Below are 23,732 nucleotides of genomic sequence, written 5' to 3'. Positions count from 1 at the left end.
GAAGGGAGGAGCACAAAGGGGCCTTCTGTACAGAGTGTAATTGATGTGTCCAGAGTGTTATCTTTTCTTTCTTTCTTTCTTTCTTTCTTTCTTTCTTTCTTTCTTTCTTTCTTTCTTTCTTTCTTTCTCTCTCTCTCTCTCTCTCTCTCTCTCTCTCTCGTTCTTTCTTTCTTTCTCTCTCTCTTTCTTTCTTTCTTTCTTTTTTTCTCTTTTCCTTCTTTCCTTCCTTCCCCCCTCTCCCTACCTCCCTCCTTCCTTTATCATTTTGACATGTAGCCTCTCCAAATCAATACATTTTCTTTTTTCCTTTGGAGTTTTTAAAATATTGTTAGTGGGATGTTAGTTCAGGTGTCACGATGAGCCAGGCTGGTACCATCCTTGACATTGACTAAGGAGATGCAGAATCATCTCAGCGCTGTGGGATTGCCGGACTTTACGTCCCTGACCAGGGAGGGACTCTTGGGGACCTACCCTTTTGTCACACTCACTGCAGGAGCCACATGCTAACCCTCTGCAGGCTCCATGCCTGCCTGCAGGGACAGAGCGATTTCTTCCCGCCTGTGACAATGAATAATTCATAAACATGGTTATCTGGAAGGAGGTGGTCATCATTAGCATTTTAATGAAAAAATGTGATCATTATCCTAAGACTGTTTTATTTCTACCTTTTTTGTGTCCTCTCCTCCAACAGCAAGCCATCTCACTGTTTCCAGAGTCCTTGGGAGTTCCGGAGTCCCCTGCTAACACGCTCACTGTCGCTATGGGCAGAAGGTGCCCCCAGGCTCGAGGGTGTCCAAGCAGCTCATGTACGTATGCCACCATGCACGTGTGTCTCTCTTCCTCCTTCTGTCCTTCTACCTTTCCTTCCTGCCCTTTCTCTTCTCTTGGGGAATATCACACTAACCTGTGAACGCTTGTAAGATATATGTGAGCGTATTTAGAAATGGAGAAGGATATTTTGTTCGAAGTTTTTCATATCAGATGGTGGAAAATGTTACCTAAATCAGTGTTTTTATAATCGAGTACTTCTATAAGATCAGATGAGTCTTTTGTGTTTCAATGTATTCATTCATACATAGCCTTTGAAATGCTTTTTCTTTTTTCATCACAATGTGTAAAACATTTAAAACAATAGGAATACCACAAATTAAAAAGCATTTCCCAGTGACCGTTTTAATTCCATCAAAAAACAAAAACAAAAAAAAACTCCTACTCTGGTCCTAGAGAGACACCGGCTAGTGTGCCTTTGTTGTGTGTGCTTTGGGTAGAATGGCTTATTTCTTGTGTCTCAGTGCTCTTGGTGGGGAGACACGGCCCTGGAGATGGCTCTCTGCCTTTCTACCCTGGAGCAGGCTTTGGGAAGTGCTATGGTTGCTCTTCTGATGGTCCTGATCCCTTGATTAATGGAACATTGCGGGAAGAGAACTGACTACCTCCCATCTCATGGTCTCTCCCTCTGTTGATGTCCTTGACCGCCTTACTTTTTACTTACTTTGGTCTTCTAGCTGTATAGATAACTCATTTATTTTCATGACTTCCCTTTGGACTCTCTAGAATTCTGGCCTCAGGTCAGGGGTGCATTGGGATGTCTCCTCCACACTTGTTTTGCTCCTAGAGTGATATTTATTTATCTTCACCTGCAGCCCCACTTCCTTGTGCAGATCAGGTTTTGTTTTCTTCCTAGAAAAGTTGGAAAGCTCTTGGAACGCTTGTGTAGTAAGCCTGGTCGTTGGAAGCAGTGGTGTTTTAGCAGCCATGGGGATGGATTGCTCATCACAATAGCAGAGGCTCCCATCAACCGCTAGCAGCAAGCCAGCAGCCTTGGGGCAAACAGGGCTCTCTCTAAGAGCTCTGCTGTTGCTGGAGAGATGGCTCAGCGATCAAGTAGCTGTTCTTCTTGAGGACTGACCCGGGTTTGCTTAACAGCAGCTACAGGGTGACTCAAAAGCATCTGTAACTCCAGTCCCAGGGATCCTTGTCCTCTTCTGGCCTCTGGCGACACCAGGCACACATTTGGTACACATACATACATGCAGGCACAGTACCCATGCACATGAAATAAAAAGAAAGAAATCTTTAAAAACAAAATTCAAACAAAAACTAAAATGAGCTGCTTTTGGAAAGAGCGTCACCAGGGTAACACCACGTGTACCTGGGTGCTGTGGAGGGAGACGGACACACTGTGGCCAATGCCTGTGGGAGCTGAGGGTGGATTTCTATATTTTTAAACTTTAACATTTTAAGTGGTTATGTAAGTTCCTATGTAATCTCTATTTTGTCCCTTACCCTCAAAGCTGAAATAAACTGTGATCTTAGTGGGGGGGTGGGGATTCCCTACCCCTTCCGTAAGGGGAAGCTGAAAGGCATGTACCACTATTGATCCACTTGCCTTGGTAGGATCTGAGGTTCCCTTCTTGGCTCAAAAGTGTTGTGAGGGGGATTCTTCCTTCAAAATGATTACAGTTCCATTGCTTGGACTCTGAGAGGAGAGGAGGAAATAAGTCTATACAGAAGACTCGTGTTTGTGGAAACGCTTTCCCCCACCGTCTGGGAACAGACACACCACCTGCCAGCCATGCGGTTTTCTAGAATGTTCTGTAACGTTCTGAGCTGCACAGGCCTGTGCTGCCTGTAACTTTCAAGGAATCACTTCTTTCCCTCCAGAGGTGTCTCCTACCTAGAGCTCTCTTGGAGAAAACGATCCCTACCCCACTTACACTGGGCCACACATATCTAGCTGACCTCCCAGAGGAGGAGGCTTCCAATTGCTGTTCCACGGCTCCCGCTAAGAAGGTCACTTGTGTCTTTTTGGGATGGAAGGAGAGTAAATGACCTCCTTTCCCAAGGGTTGTGTGTCACCTGGAATTGCCCATCCCAGGAGCTAGAAGGTAGCTCTCCCCTCTTATTTCCATCTCTGTGTTGTTTGATTGTTTGTTTCTGGCATCACTCCTCAGTCCCTGCCTCAGCAGCCTCCATTATCCTTCTTGGCATACAAAAATGGTAATTTCACGGGGTCCGCTCAGAAGTGTTGTGAGGGGGATTCTTCCTTCAAAATAATTACAGTTCCATTCTCTTTTCCATTCTCTTCCTCTCTCCTTTGTTTCTCGCTTATCCTGATGACTCCATGGGGTTTGCTTGTGGAGATCTGCCCCCTGGCTTCTAGGCAATCTTAGACTCAGTGGCCCTTTCTGCTCTCACAGAAGGCAAGGAAACTAAGATTATTCAGGCTCCAGTGCCAAGCCTGTGTCTTAGTAAGGTCATACTGTTCCCTGGGTAGTATTTCACAGAAAACAACAACAAAAATATCTCTTGTGTTTATAATTTTATCATCCAGCGTGATCAGAAAGAATAGCAGTCAAGGGTTGGCAGTACACACTGCTATACTTTGGGTTGTTTTTGAGGCTCTTGTGTCAAATTGGAGTTTTGATTTTTGTTCTGTTTGGGGATCTGCCTTGCAGCAGTAAGTATCCTTTTACACGGGAGGATGTTCCTCTGTAATGGAATGTGGACTGGCATCCACTGAGGCCCAGAATAGGAAATGAAGGAGCCACAGCTGACATTTCCTGAGCTTTTAAAACAGTTACTTGTGCTTTTGTTAAGACCCGAGTTTGAAAGTATTCCAAGACTTGCTAATAGAGTTGTGTCATAGCTTGTTGTTGTGTCCAGCTGTCTGTCTCTTTGCAATGTCTGAAGCCACCACTGTAGCCATGGACATCAGGCCCTGAGCTCTTGGATAGTTACCCAACCCCAAGCCCTACAGTCCCTCCGCCTTCAAATCACATCATACGTAGTAGACAAGTTAATCCAAGGTTGCTAACAGCCAAGTGAGTCTCAGTGCCCAGAAGAGCCAAGACAGGATGTGGTCCCCAAGAAGGACTTGCTAAGGCAGTTTGTCCTGTGCATGAGGCAGGATTGTGAAGGTCAGAGAAGCTGGGGTCCCTGGGGAAGTCAAGATTTTGAATGAGTGCATGTGAGAGTTGGGAGAGGTTAGAGACAACAGATCTTAAAATGACAGCAGCACCCACCATCCCTGTTTTTGTTTTTTTTTTTTTTGTTTTTTTTTTTTTGTTTTTTTTTTTGGTTTTTCGAGACAGAGTTTCTCTGTGTAGCTTTGCGCCTTTCCTGGGACTCACTTGGTAGCCCAGGCTGGCCTCGAACTCACAGAGATCTGCCTGGCTCTGCCTCCCGAGTGCTGGGTTTAAAGGCGTGCGCCACCACCGCCCGGCTCATCCCTGTTTTTTAAAATCGTGTGTGGATGTAGCAGGACCGCACGGGAAGAAACCGTGATGACATCTTGCATGCGCCTTCCCAGTCTGTGCGGATGAACTTGATCTATAGGGCACTTCATGTGGATCCTTCTGATGATACTCGATTTTTCCGTGTGTGACAGTATACTTCATGACCTCTTATGAATGAACCCATCATTTACAGCAACCCATAATTTAACATCAAGGGAGTTTTCCTTTTGTGGTCCTTTGAGATTCATCACTGCCCAGAATTCCTACAATATTTAGAAGAAGGAGGAGGAGGAAGGAGGAGAAAGAAAGAAAGAAAGAAAGAAAGAAAGAAAGAAAGAAAGAAAGAAAGAAAGAAATGCCTTATGGGCCACACTGGGCTGGGCTCAGATAAGTGTCATTGGAGAAGCTTCCTCCTGCAGGAGATGGAAACTAACACAGAGACCCAAATCTGGACGGTGTACAGAGTGTGAGAGACCTTGGACACTCAGACCTAAATGGGATGTCTCCATCAAATGCCTCCCCTCAGGGCTCAGAGAGCTGTGCAGAAGAGGAGACAATCAGCGTGTAAGAGCCAGAGTGATGGATGCCACTGAGGAAACAGTGTCTTCCAGACACAGAAGGACTGGCACACGTGTGAACTCACAAGCCTGTGGCAGTGTGCATCGGTGCAAGCCAAATGGGCCCCAGCACTGAGCAGGGAAGTGGACACAAGCCCCCATCCCTTACCCGGAAGTTATCCCCACCTCACAGCTGCCCATAGGGAAAAGTAGTTTTATCCAGTGGAGTCTCACTGTGTGTACAAACCACACTTAGGAGCAGGCCCCATGCCCAGCAGTAGATGACCAGCACAAAATGAACTCAATGGTATTTTTGGAGATTTTTTTTTGTCTCATAATACTTTATTTGGGCATTTTTAAAAAAACCTTATTTGTGTTTTGCTTGTGTATTGTAGTTTTTGATTGTGTGTGTATGTTTTTCTTTGTTTTATTTATTTATTTATTTATTTATTTATTTATTGCCAGTTCGTTTTCTAAAGAGAGAAAGAAAGAGGGTATGGAGTTGGATAGAGAGGGAGGTAGGGAGGATCTGGGAGGAGAAGAGGGAGGGGAAACTGTGATCAGAATATATTGTATGGAAAAACTTATTTCCAGTAAAAATAATCAATTTTATGAAGGTGAAATTGTTCAGCTAAAAGATGTACTTGTGTATGCTCAAGAAGTTGCTGGATCTGTGCAGGTGTTCTTGGAGATGCCTGAACCTCCCAGCTTTAGCATCTTCCTGTGGGCCCATCTCACTGGAGAAAGGACAGGGCCATCCCCAGCAATGGGAATCTCTTAATTGTTTGCATCTCCTCATATTTCCCTAAAACTGAGTGTTTTAGTTAATGTACTATGGCTGTGAAGAGACACCAGGACCAGGGCAACTCTTATGGGGGAATGCATTTAATTGGGGCTGGCTTACAGTTTCAGAGGTTTAATCCATTATTGTCATGGTGAGAAGCATAGTGTCATGCAGGCAGACATGGTGCTGGAGAAGAACCAAGAGTTCTACACCTGGATCAGCAGCAGGAAGAGAGAGAGTAACACTGGGCCTGGCTGGAGCCCTGAAACCTCAAAGCTCAACCCCAGTGACACACTTCCTCCAATAAGCCTGCCCCTACTCCAGCAAAGCCACAGTCCCAATCCTTTCAAATAAGGCCACTCCCGGCCATTTCTACCAAACTGCCTCACCGAGGCTTCACATTTAACCCCCTGTACAGCAGCCCAAGTGTGGCCCATGTGAAAAATTTCAGTGTTGGATATGTATTGAAGGTGTGATCTATTTTCATTATTTCTGGTGTATCTTAGTTTCAAAGTTCAAGTTGATCTTTGAAGAGACAACTGGCCTAACTTTCCATGTGGCAACAGTGTAGGGAGATGAAATATAAGACAGATTCCTTGGGCTGACGATGTTCAAGAGCTGCAGCCTGTAATGGTGGGACAGGCTCTCACTGGGAGGTGGGCCTTAGGCCCAACCTTGCACCTCATGCTTAGTCTCAGGGCAGTGGCCAAGTCATCTAACCCAACTTGAGTATCACTTTTGACATCTGTAAGCCAAGGAGCTGGACTGGCTGATGGGAAAGCATTGGCTCAAAAACTCTGCTACTTTTGCTTTCCAGAGAGAGGCATGCAGATGAAGTCTTGCTGGAGGGAGGACCAAGGGAGAAGTAGCAAATGTACTCAAGACATAGAACTCGGGATACTGTCGGCTAGTGTCTTCGTCAGGGTTGCTATTGCTGTGATCAAACACCATGACCAAAAGCAAGTTGGGGAGGAAAGGGTTCATTTGACTCACACTTCCACATCATATTCCATCCTTGAAGGAAGTCAGGGCAGGAGCTCAAATAGCAGGACCCTGGAGGCAGGAGCTGATGCAGAGGCCGTTGTGGGATGCTGCTTACTGACTTGCTACCTCTGGCTTGTTCAGCCTGCTTTCTTATAGAACCCAGGACCATAAGCTCAGGGCTGGCAAATGAGCTAAACCATCCCACATCAGTAATTAAGAAAATACTCTACAGGCTTGTGTACAGCCCAACCTCATGGAGTCATTTTCTCAACTGAGGCTACCTTCTTTCCAATGACTTTAGCTTTTGTCAAGTTGAACTAAAACTAGCCAGCACAGCTAGTAAGTAGTGTTTAACTTGGGGATTTTTAACTGTTTAAAATAGCTGCAAATAGGCCGAGACAAAGACCATTTAAATGAGAGCCATCACAGTCAAGTACATGTAGTAATTTGAATGCATAATCGCAGTTAACAGAAATAGAAAATGCTCTTACACCGTAATGGTGATCTGGTTTGCTAAACAAACCAGATTTACATCCATTTCCTGGCGTAATTGTGCAAATGCTTCTGATAGCAGAATTCCGAGGAACCATTCTGAATGTGATTAGGGAACAGGACCTGACCCATGGTTAGAGCTCAGTAGAAAAATACGGAGTGATGGAAGGAGTGCTTTCTGAATTTACACGGCAACAAGAAGGGGGATTTCTTCATGCTACAGCTTTCTCCACATTGGTTCTGCTGTTGCACTTGTGTTCAGGACTCTTTCTTGGTTCTGGTAACAGCCCCGGGGTTCCCACCTACTTGGATTCACCATCTTTCTCTTGATTAGTCCCTACTGTCTTCCTCTGCACCCCAGAAGGTCACTTGTATGTCCCAGTGTGTTTTGTTGTTGGGTTTCTTTGTGGCCCTCAAGGCTAAGTCACACACTCCCTCTTTTCTGCTCTTCTTTCTTATGGCTGCTCTTCCAACTCGCTGCACATTTAATAATTAAAACAACATGAATTGTTCCCTTACACTTTGGGAGACTGGAAGTTTTCAAGAGACACAGGGTTCAGGCCCTAGTGTGAGCCGGGCTGACTCCTCATGGGAACTCCAGAGGAGAATGCACGGCTTTGACTGTTCTGCTTCTCACGGCTGCCTGTGTTCTTTGACTTGGGTAGAGCCGTCTTCCCGAAGCTCACATTCCCCTTGTCGTTGGTAGTCAGATCTCCCTACCTTGTACTTGCAAAGACAATTGTGGCTGTAAGTCAGAGTCTGAGATAATTCAAGGTACCTCCTCCTCTGAAGCCTTTATCACAGAGTCCACGAGTCCATGGAAAGCAACACTCATGGGTCCCATGGTGAGTAGTGGATATCCAGAGACAGAGGCCATATCCATCCTTTTTTCTTCCATGCTTCGACCTTTTCCTTTGCTTTTTACTACTTATAGGACTTACATACACAAACCACATGAGTGCTTGTATACACACATACGTAGAAAAAGCACAGAACCCTGCCTTCAAACAAATGAGCCCTATCAGAATTGGTGCAATTACACTAGCCAGAAGGTCAGATTCCTTGTTACTTTATAGGATGAAGAGGCAAGCGTACAGTAAAAGAAAATGGGAGGCCCTAAAACATTGTATTGCTGACACATCTCCACCCCCTTTCGGACCGAACTCTGTGCTAGCTGAGTGATTATAGTCACTGACCAAGCTATTCTAGGTCATAAATTCTCTCTTTGACTTTTTCTAGTGCATTATTGAAGTTCTACCCTTCACAGGATATAATTCGTTTACATATTATTCAGACTCTTAAGTAGAAAGTTTAGAGGTGTTTAATATACTTACAAAGTTGTGTGACCAACACCACTGTGGGATTCTTGGGTAATTTTTACTCTAAAAGAAATCACGGGGCCACCGTTAGCTCATCATTCACATTCCTCCCCTTCTTTCTGCGTGATCACAGATCTGTTTTGTCTCAATGGATTTGCCTCTCCTGAACATTTTATATAAATGGAATTATGTCTATGAACTTTTGTTATGTAGCATAGTATTTTCAACATTCATCCATGTGGTACACCATTCTTTTGTTATTGCCAAATGGCATTTGTTGTTAATATACATGCCACACTTGTTACCCGTTCATTCGTCACGGGCATTTAAGTTATTTCTGCTTCTTGTCACAATGAATACTGTAACTGTGAAATTTCTGTATATGTTTCCATGTAACACGTGTTTTACCGTCTCTTGGGCTTTATCTGAGAGTGTAATTGCCGGCTTGTTCTGCTTCGTGTTTGAGGAACTGCTCAAGGGTTGTAGAGAACAACTGGACACTTCTGCTGGTCTGTGGGTGCTTGTTTCCTCCCAACCTTGTTACTGTGTGTATTTGGTTATAACCACCCTACCAACTCTCATGTGTTAATAATTGCAGATGTTATTTGTATTTCCCTAATAAAGATGCTGTTGGTCATTTTTTTTTTTTTTTTGGAGGCTCATTTTAGAGAAATACTCAAAGCCTTAGGTCTTTGCAAACTCGAGTCCCTTGTCTTTTGTTGTTAGACTGTAAGGGTTCGTTTTGCTGGATAGCAGACTCTCCTTAGCCCCCAGCTTCCTGCAGAGGCTTTTACTCCTGTGAGATGTCCTTCTAAGCACAACACTTTTGAATTTTGATGATGTACCATTTATTTGTCTCTCCTAATCCCTACCCTGTAGTTGGTGTGATGTATATGTGTGATTGATATATATATCAATCACACATATATATCACACACACACACACACACACACACATATATATATGTAATCAATCATTACCAAACTGTTGGAGATTTACCCATGTAGTTCTTTTTTTCCTCAAAATTTTATATTTTTAGCTCTTATGTTTGATTAATTAAAGTTCTGTGTGTAAGCCAGTGTTGGCCTCTGAGTTTACTGTTTGGTATTTGTTGGAAAGACTTCTCCTTTGAGGACCAATTTGGCAGCTTCTGCAGAGAAGCCTGTGGACTTGGTGGGGAGTGCCTTTTCTCTCTGCATCATTTGGGAACTATTTCAATGATATTTTCTTCCAGACAGGAACTCATTTTCTGTCTGTTTTGGTTTTCTTTCTTTCATTGGTCTTTAGAGTTTGCAGTGTTAACAGCTTACACTCCTGTCAACAAAATCTATTCCTAAATATTTTGATGCTATTGTGACTGATGGAATACTTTTCTCTTTTTAAAATTTAGTGTGTGTGTGTGTGTGTGTGTGTGTGTGTGTGTGTGTGTGTGTGTGCAGGTGTGTATGCATTTGTGTGGGGAGGGTGTATTTGTGTGTGTTTGTGCATGCACACATATATAAATGCATGGAGGCGATTGGTCATCCTTATGTCCTCAGAACCATCTGCATTTCTTGAGACAGACTCTACAGGAACTTGGGACTTGCTGATTCAGTTAGGTGTAGGAAGAGTAGGCTGATCAGTTCTGTTCAGCCAGCTGCTCCCAAATAACCACACAGAGACTTAATATTAATTATAAATGCTCAGCCGATAGCTTAGGCTTGTTTTTTAGCTACTTCTTATAACTTAAATTAACCCATTTCTATTCATCTATGTGCTATGTGAGGCTAATTTACCTCATCTGTATACTTCCCATCCTGCTCGCTCTGCCTCTCATGGCATCTCTCCTGACTCCTAAGACTCTGCCCCTCTTCTTCCCAGCATTCTCTCTGCCCAAAAAAATCCTGCCTAGCCATTGGTCAATCAGCTTTTTATTAACAATGAGAGTAAGATATCTTCACAGTGTACAGAAGGATTATTCCACAGCAGCTAGGCTTCCTGGCCAGTGAGGTTCAGGGATTTTTCCCTGTCCCTCAACACTGGTGTCACAGGCATGTGCTGCAGTGCCTGGCTTTTATATGGGTGTTTGGGATCAAATTCCACTCCTTACGCTTGTACTTCTTGTACTTATTACACACACACACACACACACACACACACACACACACACACACACACACCCCAGATTTTAAATTATTTATTGCAGTATTTGGAAACAAGTGATTTTTGTATGTTGGTCTTGAGACTCATTTAATTATTCATTTTAGTGAAATACATATTATTCTTCTCTTCTGTCTTCACTCTCAGGATATTTTATAGGTTTATGTCGTTTGTTTTCAGGCTCACTGGAGTCCTTTTATGTTAAGTCCATTTTTGCATTTTTTCTAATTATTTCAATATATTTCTAACTTGTTTGGAGACTGGCTATACTATTTCTAGGTTAATGTGCTGCGTGCATTGGCTGTGCCTTCTTGGTTTCTGATTTGGTGTTATCCCCCGATTCTGAGGGGATGTATCTGTGGGATTATTTGATGTTAATCCCACTTGAGCAGGAGTGTGCAAACAGGGCATTTTCTCCGTTGCCCTCATGACATCTTGGTGTCCATTAGGTCATTGTGTCTGGTCTCATGGTGTCAGGGCATCTACTCTTTGGCTTGGGGACCTCATGTTATCTGACTCCATACCTCCAGACCTGTTGCTTCTGTTTGGAGAGCTTGACTTCCTCTTGCTGATGTATGACTCTTTCTTCTCTGTGAGTCATGAGAATCTTGGTTGCCAGGCTTTTTTCACGTGTGTAAAAGTCTGTGCTTTTTAAGAAATGGTATCCTATTCAATGGTATCCTGTTCATTTTGTCCATCTCTGCGAAGCATCAGACTCCTTCCTGGTGATCTCCACTCACCATAATGACTGGTAACTTTATCACTGTACTCTGATGAAAGAATTTAAGACCTCTGAGGCATCACATTGCAATGTCTGATTTCTACACAACATCGTAAGTGGCAAATAAATATTAACTCAGTCATTAGGTGTTTGTGAAGCTATCTATAGAGATGCTATACGTGGAAGTCACCGCTCTCCTGTGTGGTGGAGTGCAGGCACGTGATGTCAGCTCATCCCTCAGGACACACCTCTTGGCTAGGTCTCAGAATCTGTGTACTCCAGTCTAGACTGTAACCTGGAGGCCTGCCTGTTACCTTTATTTTTAGGGACTCACTCATACTGGACCATGTTTCATATATCCAGTGACTTAGTTACATATAATAACATAAGCTTATGTGTATATATTTATCTTTCTCTGAAGAGAGAAGTGAATTTTGACTTCCTTGTGAGTGAATGTCTTCCTTGTAAGTGAATGTCTTCCTTGTAAGTTTACTTCTGTTTTATTTTTGTTTCCTCAAATGTCCCCTGTCTTCTCCTCTAAGCAAAGGTTAATGTACATATGTATGTATGTACATATGTACATATGTTTGCATTTTCAGGCAAGGCCTTGCTATGTAGTCCAGGCTGGCGTCAAGCTCATGATTGTCCTGCTTCAGCACCCTGATGGCTGGGTTCGCAGGCATGTGTTACCATACCTGGCTTGGAATATTACTTTGATATGGTAAGCAAGCATCCCTTTCACCCTGGCGCTCTGGGGTAAGCATGGTCCCCTTCAACAACAGAGGGCCAAGCTAAAAAGCCCTGTGGCAAGACTTCAATAGCGGGAATTGGCCCTCCCGCAAGGAGCCTGCTTGTTCCCTATTCCGGGGCAGAAGGCTTGGAAAGCCATCTATGGAGGGAATTGTGTGTGTCTTCCCTTTCCCTTCTCTGGCTAGTTGAGGGAACCTGTGTGTTGAGCCCTTGACTTGAGTTCAAGGCCAGCCTGGGCTACAAGTGACACCCTGTATCAAACAACAGAGAGATCCCCCTTCCGAGTGCAGCCCCAGGGAAGTGATCAGCTGCACGGGGCGGGTGGAGGGTGGGCTTCTGAAGCCAGTAGAATAATTTCTCCAGGTTTTCTAGCCTGTTTATATAAACCCAGAATTGCTTTGAAGGGAGTGAACCTGATGAGTCAAATGAAAGCTGTAGAAATCCTTACAAAATAAAACTGATGGGATTCTGAAAGGGATGACCTGGTGTGTTTCAGAGCTTATGGCTAGCTTCTACACTTCTAGACCTTTCTTCATGACTATAAGTGAGGATTAATGAGTCCATACCACCGAACATTCCGCAGAGTATCTGGTTTCTAAAGTCAGTGTTCTCTCAGGTTTATGGAAAGTGAAATCCACAGGTTTTTCCGCTTGTTTTCCCCATGAATCCTTCTTTTCTGTCATCTGATAACTGGGGAACTTGGTCCCTGGCTCCCAGGGTGCAGAGCGAGTCCCCAGAGAGCTTCGGTTTCATGCTGCCTATCTGGAACTTGATACCATTAAAATCGACAGATTGGCTAACACCAAAACCATGCATCCCACTACAGCCCTGCCCTGCCACAGGAGCTTAGCGGAAGCAAAGAACATTTCCTGTTGTTTGGGGACATCAGAAGATAGAAGCTTTCTGCTTGAGGGGAAAATAAAGCTTAGATCACAGGGTGTTTAGATTCCACCTGCCGGAGTCCAAGGGTTGTCCTGACATCACTGGGAGTTATTTACCCCACAGTGAGTTTTCTACTGTACCTGTGACCATTGGTGACCATAATTGTGTCATTTACAATCAACTTATGTCTCATATCAGCCTAGAGGAGAGGTGGGCCAATAAAGAGAATAGAGACACTCCCTCTACTGGAATGTAGTTTTGTGCGAGTGGATGTGGTTCAGGTCATGTAGCTGGCAGGTCAGATGTGAGACTCAGGGTGCCATGGATGGTCTTTGGAGGTCACAGGAAGTGGGATGTTATGGAGGGACATGACACACTGGATCAGATGGGAAAGGGCCAGCAGGGCACATGCCCTGGTAAGAACAGAGAATGCGTTCATAATAATATTAAGTCTAATACATAGAAACAGCTCACAGTTCTTCATATATATTACTTTCATCTTGTGTCATAGTTACTGCTATCATCCCTCAATGTCACATGAAGAAACTGAGGTACAGAGACAATAAGTATATTGTTTAAGGCTATACAGGAAGTCGTGGAGATAAAATTTGAATGTAGTTCTACAGTCTTTGTTGTGACCCACTGTGTGCCACCTCCTGTAGATGGAGATGAGTGAGAAGTTGGAAGGGCAGATGTGCCAGGGTCAGGATCTGGTGAGATGGTGTTATCCCATCTCTGCTTCCTGTTCCACTGAGATGTGCGGAGATGAGGAATTCCCACTGCCCTCTCCCATTGCCACGGAGCTGTCTGCCATGATGGACTGTATTCCTCAAACTGGAGCCAAAATAAACCCTCCCTCCCTTGTCGATACTTTTTTAAAGCCACAAGAATACTTAAGACAGGCCATAAATGTGGACAGTATCACTGGAGAAACTAGAGGTGAGGTATATCAAACAAATCCTGGATGGTGAGAGTGGGCTTGATGCTGGAACAGGAGAACTGAGGAGCCTAGAGAAGACTGCCAGGGATGGAGAATGGACAGGAAGCAGACTTCCAGCAGAGAAGCTCTGTGGATCATGGACATGTGGGGCACTTAAATAGAGGGTGACTGGGCCACATAATGTTGACTGGCCACGGTCGATCTTACTGAATGATTTTAACTGGCAATCAGAAATATGGGGAAAGAGCCCAGCCTGAGAAGAACTGGGGAAAGCTTTGTCTCAGCTGAAGGGGCTGAGTGTAGTGTGTTCAGGGTTTGGGATGGGGCAAGGTAGCAGAATGTGCATAGTGGGTGGCGGATGATGTTGAAAAGGTGCCTGAGCTGAATGGTACTCAAGGGTCTCACTGAGGTGTGTTAATTTCCCAGTGAGAAGGCCCTGAAGGTTAAGGAGGCATGAGGCTTGCTCTGATGGGATGCAGGATGCTAACTGCATGTGCCTGTGTGATTGAGCAGGGGCAGGAGGGGATGGGGACTGAGCATCACCTTTAGGGGACAGTACCTTTAGGGGGAGTCTTCCTTGCCTTACATCCTAGGCATCTACATTGCAGCTCACAGGCTCTTCCTGGGGGAGTGAGGAGCCTGGCCCTAAGCAGAGTTTCTTAGTGCTCAGGCTGTGTCTGGGTTCACAGCAGCAAGATTTCATTCATGCCCCTGCTGGCCATTTGGCTGCCAGTTTATGCCTGTTTGTGTAAGCAGAGGAAAACCAGAGTATGTGAGCTCATAGATTTAACTCCTTCCTCTTCCACTTCCTGTTATTGTTGTTGTTGTTGTTATTATTATTGGCCTTGATACTTATAAACTATTTTTTTTCTATGTTGTAGGTGCTTTGATACAATACCTAGAAATACTATGATTGCCTTCTTCATTGGAAGCTTTTCTTACTCCCAGAATGGACCCTCAAAACAAGAACATATTAAGGAGCTTACTCAGTGCCCATAACCCTATAACCAGTTTTTCTCTGTCCCATCAACTCCTAAGTAATGACACAGAGACTTCTTATTAATTATGAAAGCTCTGACAATAGCTAGGCAGGAGGTATAGGTGGGATTTCTGGGGAGAAGAAGGAAGAGGAGGAGAATCTAGGTGCACAGGAGACACAGAGAGGAAACAGGAGGTGAAGATGGAAGGGCAGTAATGCCACATGATAGAATGTGGATTAATGGGTTAACTTAAGTTATAGGAGCTAGTTAGAAACAAGCCTAAGCTACAGGCCTAGCTTTCATAATTAATAAGAAATCTTTGTGTCATTATTTGAGACCTGGCTGGACAGAGAAAGACTCATTACATGACCCATTCTGTTTTCCAGCATAAACTTGACTGAACTGGGAGTGGCGTGGTTGTGAGCCTGGCAGTAGATAGTCTAAGCCAACATAACAATCCCAAGGCCCAATTTCCCAGAATTCCCTGTAGTGAACATAGCTATATGACTTCCTTCTAGTCATTAAGGCCCTAGAATAAGTCTAATGGAGGAAGGGTGGGGCTTCAGGCAAAGTGTTTAGCATCCTGATAAACCATGACAAATTAGTCTATGTCACTTTTCCCTTCTTTTGCCCTTGGAAGTTGATGAGGTGATCAAATCAGAGCAGCCATCCTGTCACCATGAGGGGGACAAGAATAAAGGAAAGACCAAGAGCCATAGAGAGATGGCTGGCTGCTTTGACATTGTTGGATTTAGCCAATGGCCAGCAGCCCTGAGCATCCCAAGTCCTTATTTGTTGAATCTGTTCCTAGATAGGTTTTCTGATACCGAAAACCAAACACAATGTTAGATGGAGTAAATGGAAAGCTATTATGAGCCTTTTCCTATATGCTGTGACGGATTCATAATGTCCGTGATCTTCAGGATGACCGTTAGTCTGCTGGAAAACAACCTCTGAAAGGAGAATTTAATGCCTTGGATTGAAAAGTGTTCACAGTCGAGAGTGATGAGTTGCAGACTTAGAAATGTAACTTACAGAATAAATGAACTTATGTGTATGAACTCCCCGGAGCAAGTCCCGCCAAGCCGCTGTTCACGGACGGTATCTTCTTAGGGCTTTTTTAATGACAGTCTCACTTTCTGGTGAAGTACATTGCATGTGTTTATGGCTGTGGCAGAAACGATAGCTACACTTGGGATAATAGCATCAATAGTCTGATTTCTTGAAAATGTGGAGCTCCAACGGGCTTTATTGGATTTCAGGGTAATGGTGTTATTAAATTTTCTGCCTCTTTCCAAAATGTATTGTGGCTAGGTTCCAAGCTGGTGACTTAGAGAAATTTGAGGCTCTGTACATTTATGGGGAAAAAATTATCTTGGGATGCTCAGTTGCCCAGGTGGGGTAAGGAAAGTAATTGGATTTTCTTCTTTATCATGTTAGACTTTCCATGTCTCATGCAGATATGGAAGGTAGGAATGGTCAGTGATGTGCCTCATGGAGATAGGGTAGGAAATGAAAATCATCTGCTAGACCATTAGGGAAAAAAGATAGCAAGTCATGGGGAGATACATTGGAGAGAGAAAGGGACTTGGAACATCATCTAATATAAATCCCTCTTTTAGTCATAGCCTTGTAATTTGAGACCTAGAAGGATTTGGGACATTCATTGACAAAAGGAAAACTTGGGGTTACCCTCTGCACCCTCTTTCTTCTTTATTTTTTAAGATTACAGTGTAATTACATCATTTCCCCTTTCCTCCTTCAAACCCTCCCATACACCCCTCCTTGCTCTCTTTTAAATTCATGACCTCTTTTTCCATGCATTGTTGTTATATACATATGTATATGTATGTACATAGCTATTCCTAAATATATAACTCAACCTGCTCAGTCTGTGTACTGTTCCCTGCATGTCTGTCTTTCCAGGGCTGACCATTTGGTATTGGATAACCAGTTGGTGTGCTCTTCCCTGGGGAAGACTGTTTCTCCTGCTCTCTCTCAGCATTCCTTCATTGCCTGTAGTTCTTTGTGTTGGGTTGAGGCCTCCTGGGCTGTCTCCATCCATGTAAGCATGTCTGGCTGTCCTTGATCCATTTGTGTCTAGGCAGTGGTGTAGGTGAGACTTGATGGGTGTAGCTTCTGACATTCCCAGAAGAGCATCCAAGAACTAGAACCCGGAACCCCAAGACGTGGCCACGTGTTTGGACTGCCTCATTTTCCCCATTGGAAAGGGTATTTCTTTTAACCCAAGACACTTTTGGACAGGATTACAGAAACCGCCAGGCTCACTTCAGTGCTGTCTGGAGAATTCATGATGCTCCGGTTATGTGGGTACTGGGGATTGAACTCAGGTGCCCATGTTTGTGTGGATGGTGCTTCACTGACTGAGGTGTCCTGTCCTCTCTGCCCCCACCCCCACCCCCCGCCAGCTCCTTGACTAGAGTTCTTATGAGGAAACACAGCGGTGGCCAGAGGCAGAGGATGACCTTATGATTTCTCTGTACACACACACTCTGTGCTATCCTTGGTCTTTCTGGGTCCTTAGCCCAGGTCAGGACTAAACATGATTTTCTTCCTTCCTGCTCCCCCCCCAAGGAGTGCTCCTGATCTGTGTGTCCTCTCTAAGCTCAGGCCCAGCCAAAGGGCTGAGAAGGGACAGCTGATCCCCTTGTACTAAAAAACCCCAAAAGGTCCTGAAGGAGACCAGAAGACATACGGGTTTCAATCTGGGTTGATATTTCATTGCTCTTTCTCTGAGTGGGACAGTTTCTTCTGTCTCCTCCCTCCTTCTCCCCCTCCCCCAGCACCCCTCTTTCCTTCCTAATCAGAAGAGTTTCTGAGTGTGTGAGGTTGGCCATTGTGACCTCACCTCTTTGGGCTTCAGTTATGACATTCGGTCTTGATGTCTTAGGAGAAGATGGCATTGGCAAGTTCCCTAAGCAGCACCATGGAACGGACAGCTGCACGCTGTTCTGGGCCCAGCCTCATGGGGAACATGAAGGAACTTGCCTGTTTTCAACTCCCTTGAAAGCCTCTGGGAAAGCAGTTTGCAATGCGGGATTAGATCCTCTTCTGTTACCACTAGAATGCCTGACGTGTGGTCCTTGTCTCTCACGTGTATGATGAGGGTGGGGACTGTCTTAGTCAGTGTTCTCTTTCCGTGAATAGACACCATGACCAAGGAAACTCTTCTAAAGGAAAGCATTTCATTAGGGATGGCTTACAGTTTAGAGGTTTAGTTCCCGTTATCATCATGGCAGGAAGCATGGTGGCAGGCAGGCAGACATGGTGCTCGAGAGGGAGCCAAGAAGTCTACATCTGGATCGGCAGGCAGCAGGAAAAGAGCAACATTGGACCCAGCTTGAGCATTGGAAATATCAAAGCCCGCCCCCACAGTGACACACTTCCTCCAACAAGGCCACACCCCCTCCAATATGACCACACTTCCCAATAGTGCCACTCCCTATGGGCCTATGGAGGCCATTTCTTTCAGACCGCCACAGGGACATCTACCTCAGAACAGATGTATGACAGATAAATGAGGTGTGTCTGGAAGAACACCAAGCATGTCTCTCATCTTGCTGTTTTCTCAATAAAAAATTCTGGATTGTATCTGGGAACAAGCCCAGGGGGAATCTAAGCATTATCTTTCATTGCTTTATACATGTGTTCATTCCATTTCTGCATAGTAACCATGCAAAGTAAATATTATTTTTATTCCAGATGATGTTTAGGGAAGTTTGAAACAAAATAGTTTCACCACCTCCTAATATTTAGCTCTTGCTTTTAGAGATGCAGCCTCCTCTCTAAAATGGGAATGGTGGTGTTTTCTTCCTCCCAAGGTGGTTAGGAAAATCCCTGTGGTAAATGTATAGAAAGCCTTAGCACTGTGCTTGGTAAATTAGTCCGTGTGTGTTAACAGGCTTTAGAAATCATTGTCTCCTGTCCAAGTACTGACCAGGTCCAACCCTGCTTAGCTTCAGAGCTCAGATGAGATCCGGTGTGTTCAGGGAGGTAAGGCGGTAGACATTGCAATCATTATAAAACTTCCAGATGTCTTCTAAGCCAGTGTGTGGTGATATCAGGATTGGTTCAATAGCTTGGTGTCTTGGGGTTTCGTTCCCAGTTTTGAAAATGAGAACTGATTCGGTTTTCATGGAGGAAGTAATGATAGAAGCTTCAGGAAAGTGACACGTGGTGACATGGTGACACATGTCTTTAATCCCAGCACTCAGGAGGCAGAGGCAGGTGGATCTCTGAGTTTGAGGCTAATCTGGTCTAAATAGTTTGATCTTGGCCAGCCAGGGCTATACAGTGATTCTCCCCACCCCACCCCACCCCAAACCAAAAAGAAAAGAAACTTCAGGAAAAGTCTAGAGGACTTTGGAGGTGTGCGGTGAATAGGAATGACCCGGAGATGACCAAGGAGCGGGTCTGGGAGCCAGCTGTGTGGCTGTGTGAGGTGGCCGAGGAGCAGGTCCCCGGTGCTGGGGTTATGCGACTTGTCTTCTCCCAGAAGTAGTGGGTCAGAGAGGTCAGCTCCGCAGCGGGGACCTGCACCATGCTACACCACAGCTGCCTGGTGTTGGGTGAGCCTTCGTCTCCCTGAAGCTCAGCACCGTGCTCTGTCACGTGAGCCAAGTGTGGTGCATCCCCCACTAGGGTTTGTGTAAGAATTAAGAGCATGTGCCGCTCTTGTTCAGCCCACAGGAAGGTCCTCAGCAATATGAGTTACCTCCTACTGCTCGGGCCCTGTATGCTGGTCTGAGATTGGAAACTCAGGCCCGGTAGGCAGGGCAGAAATGATAATGTTTGGAGGCAGCACCCTCTCTGGATGAAATTTGTCCAGGACCCTGAAGACCTCTGGGTCCTGTTGTTGTTTCAGTCAAGCATCCTAGCATGGAATCCCTGGGGTGCTTTGGAGGTACATTTGTGTGTGTGGGTGTACATGCATGGGTAGACACATGTGGTGGCCCAAGGTCGATGTTGGGTATTTTCCTGGAACACCCTCCCTGTTTATTTTTAGACAGAGTCTCTCAGTAGACCTGGAGCTCACTGCTTGGCTAGGCTGGCCACTGAGTGTTAGTGATCCAACTCTCTCCCTGCTCCACACCCCAGTGTTGTGGGACAGATGTGCCCAGGCTTATGGTTGTACTGGGGATCCGAACTCAGGTCCTCATGCTTGTGTGTCAAGAACTTTACATACTCAGCCATCTCTCCAGTTCCCCTCTTTCCCTCAGAAAGATGAGAAAACATCCTAAGAAAACAGCTTTTTCTTTTGGGTCCCAAACACCCACACCCATTTCTCTTCCCCACATTATCTGTTCACGTTCCGTGTGGCAAGAATTCCGCTTCTACCCATTGGAACTATGTAAGAAAATTGCATTTTAGACCAAGAGATTTTATACTTTGGTGTGTGTGTTTATCTGTCTGGAGACTTTTCTTATTTATTCTCAGCACTGAAGGCAGAAAGGGTGAGTGAACAGTAGGTTGTGCTAAGAGAAATTAGTGGATGATAAAAGTGAACCTCGTCCCTTCAGAACTTCAAGTCAGGGGATTCACCTCTCAAGGGTGTGGGTAGCGCTGAGTGCTAGGGCAGGTACTCACTCAGCATGTCTAGGCCTTGGGTTCAGTCCCCAGCGTCGGGGGGTATCCTGGCTCCCCACCTCATGCTCTTTCACAGAGTTATGCCCTCCTCAGCTTCCTGTCCACAACTGTGCGAAGGTATTCCAGGCTCTCCAGGAGCCCATTCCCTTATGCTGGTTTCTCTGATGGAAAACCTGCTGGCCTCATGGGAAACATGAGATCCCTCTTTCAAACCTCATACCTTCTTTTCTCTCCTATATGGAATCAAGATTTATACAAAAGACACCAAAGTAGGTGGAGGATTGTCTGAGAAGGACACCAGTAGGAGCAGGGAGCGGGGCCAATGAGGAGTACAGTGGTTAAATTATTTACATGTATGAAAATGTCATCACAAAACCCATCACTTTGTATAATTAATATATGCTAGTAAAGAAAAATTGAAAAACAAAACTTGAAGCATTCTGTTCAGAGAAGTTAGTACCATCCTTTCTGTAATTTTTATTTTTTTATTTTTTTATGTGCTTATGTTGTTCTTGTCTGGGACAGTTCCATTTAGTGTCATTCAGTCACACTGCCTGTACATCTCAGTGGTATGTGTGGGGTGTCTTGGAGCATCAGTTTTACAAAGAGACATGTTTGTTCCGTGAACTGTTACAGACACCGGGAACTGCTTGTGTGTGTCGCCACACCGTCCCTCCGGGGATGTTTGCCCTTGGAAAGACTCCTCACTTCTCACGAGAAGTCCTGTTAATGTGTTTTCTGTGCTGCAGAGTAAAATCTATCAAAAGTGGCATGGGAAGCAGCAGATGGTGGCTGCAGCTTCTTGTTGTGTGATATTTTGTGTGTGTTTTGACAAATAAAGCTTGCCTGGAGTCAGAGGGCGGAGTTAGCCACCAGTGAACCATAGAGGTTTGGAAGACTGTGTAGAGAGGGACAGGAAGTGGTAAGGCGGGGCTGAGGCAGTATCTCGGCCCTTTTGGTTCCGAGGAATAGAAGAGGTAGGAAGTCACTGGTGGCTTCTCCCCTGCTTCTTTGATCTTTCAGATTTTTACCCTGATAATTGACACCTGGTTTTTATTAATAAGATTAATTAGATTTATGCATCAATTTCTTTAGTCAAGTTCAGTGTTATCACCTCTGCTTACTCCAGACCTTCCATTAGTGAGTAGAAGCCATGTGTGATAGGTGGGGTGGGCGGGATAAAGACGGAGCTTCAAGTACAGGCTTGTCTTAGCTAGTTATGAGCTAGAGGAAGCTGAGGCAGGAGAATTGTCATGGGTTCAAGCCTAGTGCAGGCTATATAATGAAACCTTCTCAAAAATAAAAGAAAAAATAAGAAATGAAATAACTTGTTAGTAATTTTAAAATGCATTCATGATCTTTATTTTAAAAAATTATGTGAATTAGTAATACCTGAAGTATTAGGAAATTTATCTGAATTTTATCACCCTGCAGTCACCACCGTTAACATTTCCATGAAATTTTCTGGTCATTCCTTTAGCAAATCTTAATTGAGCATCTGCCGTGTGCCAGGTACTAGGGGTATATTGATGGGTGGAATCCACATAATCCTTGACCTCATGGTGAGAGAAGAGATGTTAGATTGTATGAATTAAAAGCATGTGAGATTTTATAAAAGTACAGGTGGTGTGTCACTAAGAGTGGTCACAGTCACCTGCAACTCTGGCACTGTGGAGCTGGAGGCAGGAGGATGACAAATTCAAGTCTACATAAAAAGACTCCATGTTTACAAACAAAATCCATTTAAACTCACTATTAAAAATATAATGACAGGGCTGGAGAGATGGCTTAGCAGTTAAGAGTGCTGCCTGCTTTTCTAGAGAACCCAAGTTCTGTTCCCAGAACCCAGGTCAGTGTCTATAACCCAAGTTCCAAGGCGTCCACAGCCTCAGCCACAGGCACCTGCATTCATGTGCACAAACCCATGCCTACACATAATGAATAATTAAAAATAATGAAATGTTGGGGCTAGAGAGATGGCTCAGAGGTTAAGAGTGCTGGCTGCTCTTCCAGAGGTCCTGAGTTCAATTCCCATAACCACATGGTGGCTCAAAACCATCTGTAATGAGATCTGGTGCCCTCTTCTGGCCTGCAAGCATACATGTAGGCAGAACACTGTATACATAATAAATAAATAAATCTTTAAAAAAAATAATAAAATGCATCTTCTAAAAAAACTGAATCAAAAGAGAACATGTCGCTGAAGTCAATGAAAACACTCCGAAAATATATGCTCAAAACAAAAATAAATAAGCAAATATTAAAATGTAATTAATACATCAGAAGAAGGTAAAATTTACCATGACACTATGAAAACGTCAAAAGAGGAGCATAGGCCTGAATTTATTTATTTATTTATTTATTTATTTATTTATTTATTTATTTATTTATTTATTTATTTTTAATATTTTTGGTTTTTCGAGACAAGGTTTCTCTGTGTAGCTTTGCTCCTTTCCTGGAACTCACTCTGTAGCCCAGGCTGGCCTCGAACTCACAGAGATCCACCTGGCTCTGCCTCCCGAGTGCTGGGATTAAAGGTGTGTGCCACCACCACCCGGCATTTTTTTCTTTTAAATAACTCATTTATCTCAATTAGTGTCACCCACATGGCCACCCACAACAACAACAAAACCTCAGAGATATGATGACAAAACTCTAGAGACTTCTAAAAGTTGAAAAAAAAATCTAAAAATCTTTTTAGAAGTAAATTCTAAAAAGGAACACAGAATCAACTGTCACAAGTTGCCCTTGGAGAAATCAAAAGGAAGAAAAAGTTCAAAGTCAAAATGAGATGAAGAAATAAAAATTTGGAAACAGGCAAAGAAGGTCCAACGTGCAGGTAAGAGCAGGCAAGCCACCCCCCAGCTAGTCTAGTGGACATAATGCTGTTTCTGTGTCCTTACTATAAATACTCGGAATTTCCTCTCCCAGAGCGTTGTGTTATGCACAGTAGAAATGGCAGCATGCTGTGAGTGAACACAGTAGAAGAGGCTAGTGCAGTCTCTAAGGATCAAGCCAGCCCCGTGGAACCTAAGGAGGGCTTGACTCGCAGAAAAATCTTGTTTCACAGAGCATCATCTCTCTCCTAGATCAACTCGGGTTTAATCCCGGCAGCTCTTCGTGTATAATCGTATTTTGTTGCTTGGGGTGTAATTAGTATATCACTGTCTCTCTCTCCTTCATAATGTGGTTGAAAGCCTTTTAACATTCAGTTGCTCACACAATCACCAGCGTCTTCGGATACTCAGTGAGTCTTCGAGGAGTCTGCCCTGCTCGCTGTGTGTAAGTCGGCCACAGGTGCAGCCTGCAGATCTCCTCATCTCTGCAATGTGTCCCCA

The 23,732-nt window shown here is 44.3% G+C and overlaps 1 protein-coding gene across 6 annotated transcripts in view; it reads left to right on the top strand.

Annotated features, from left to right (window-relative positions):
* The first annotated feature begins 692 nt into the window (after positions 1–692).
* Apbb2 (amyloid beta precursor protein binding family B member 2) overlaps positions 693–23,732 on the top strand; it is a 204,690-nt gene continuing 181,650 nt past the window's right edge. For all 6 annotated transcript variants that reach the window (XM_059275935.1, XM_059275934.1, XM_059275931.1 and 3 more), the window contains exon 1: positions 693–806. The gene's annotated coding sequence lies outside the window, so the exon portion shown is untranslated. The remainder of the gene's footprint in view (positions 807–23,732) is intronic.

The sequence above is a fragment of the Peromyscus eremicus genome, chromosome 10 (assembly GCF_949786415.1).
Source record: "Peromyscus eremicus chromosome 10, PerEre_H2_v1, whole genome shotgun sequence".
In the NCBI taxonomy this organism is placed as follows: Eukaryota; Metazoa; Chordata; class Mammalia; order Rodentia; family Cricetidae; genus Peromyscus; species Peromyscus eremicus.
This window is presented reverse-complemented; position numbering and strand designations above follow the sequence as displayed.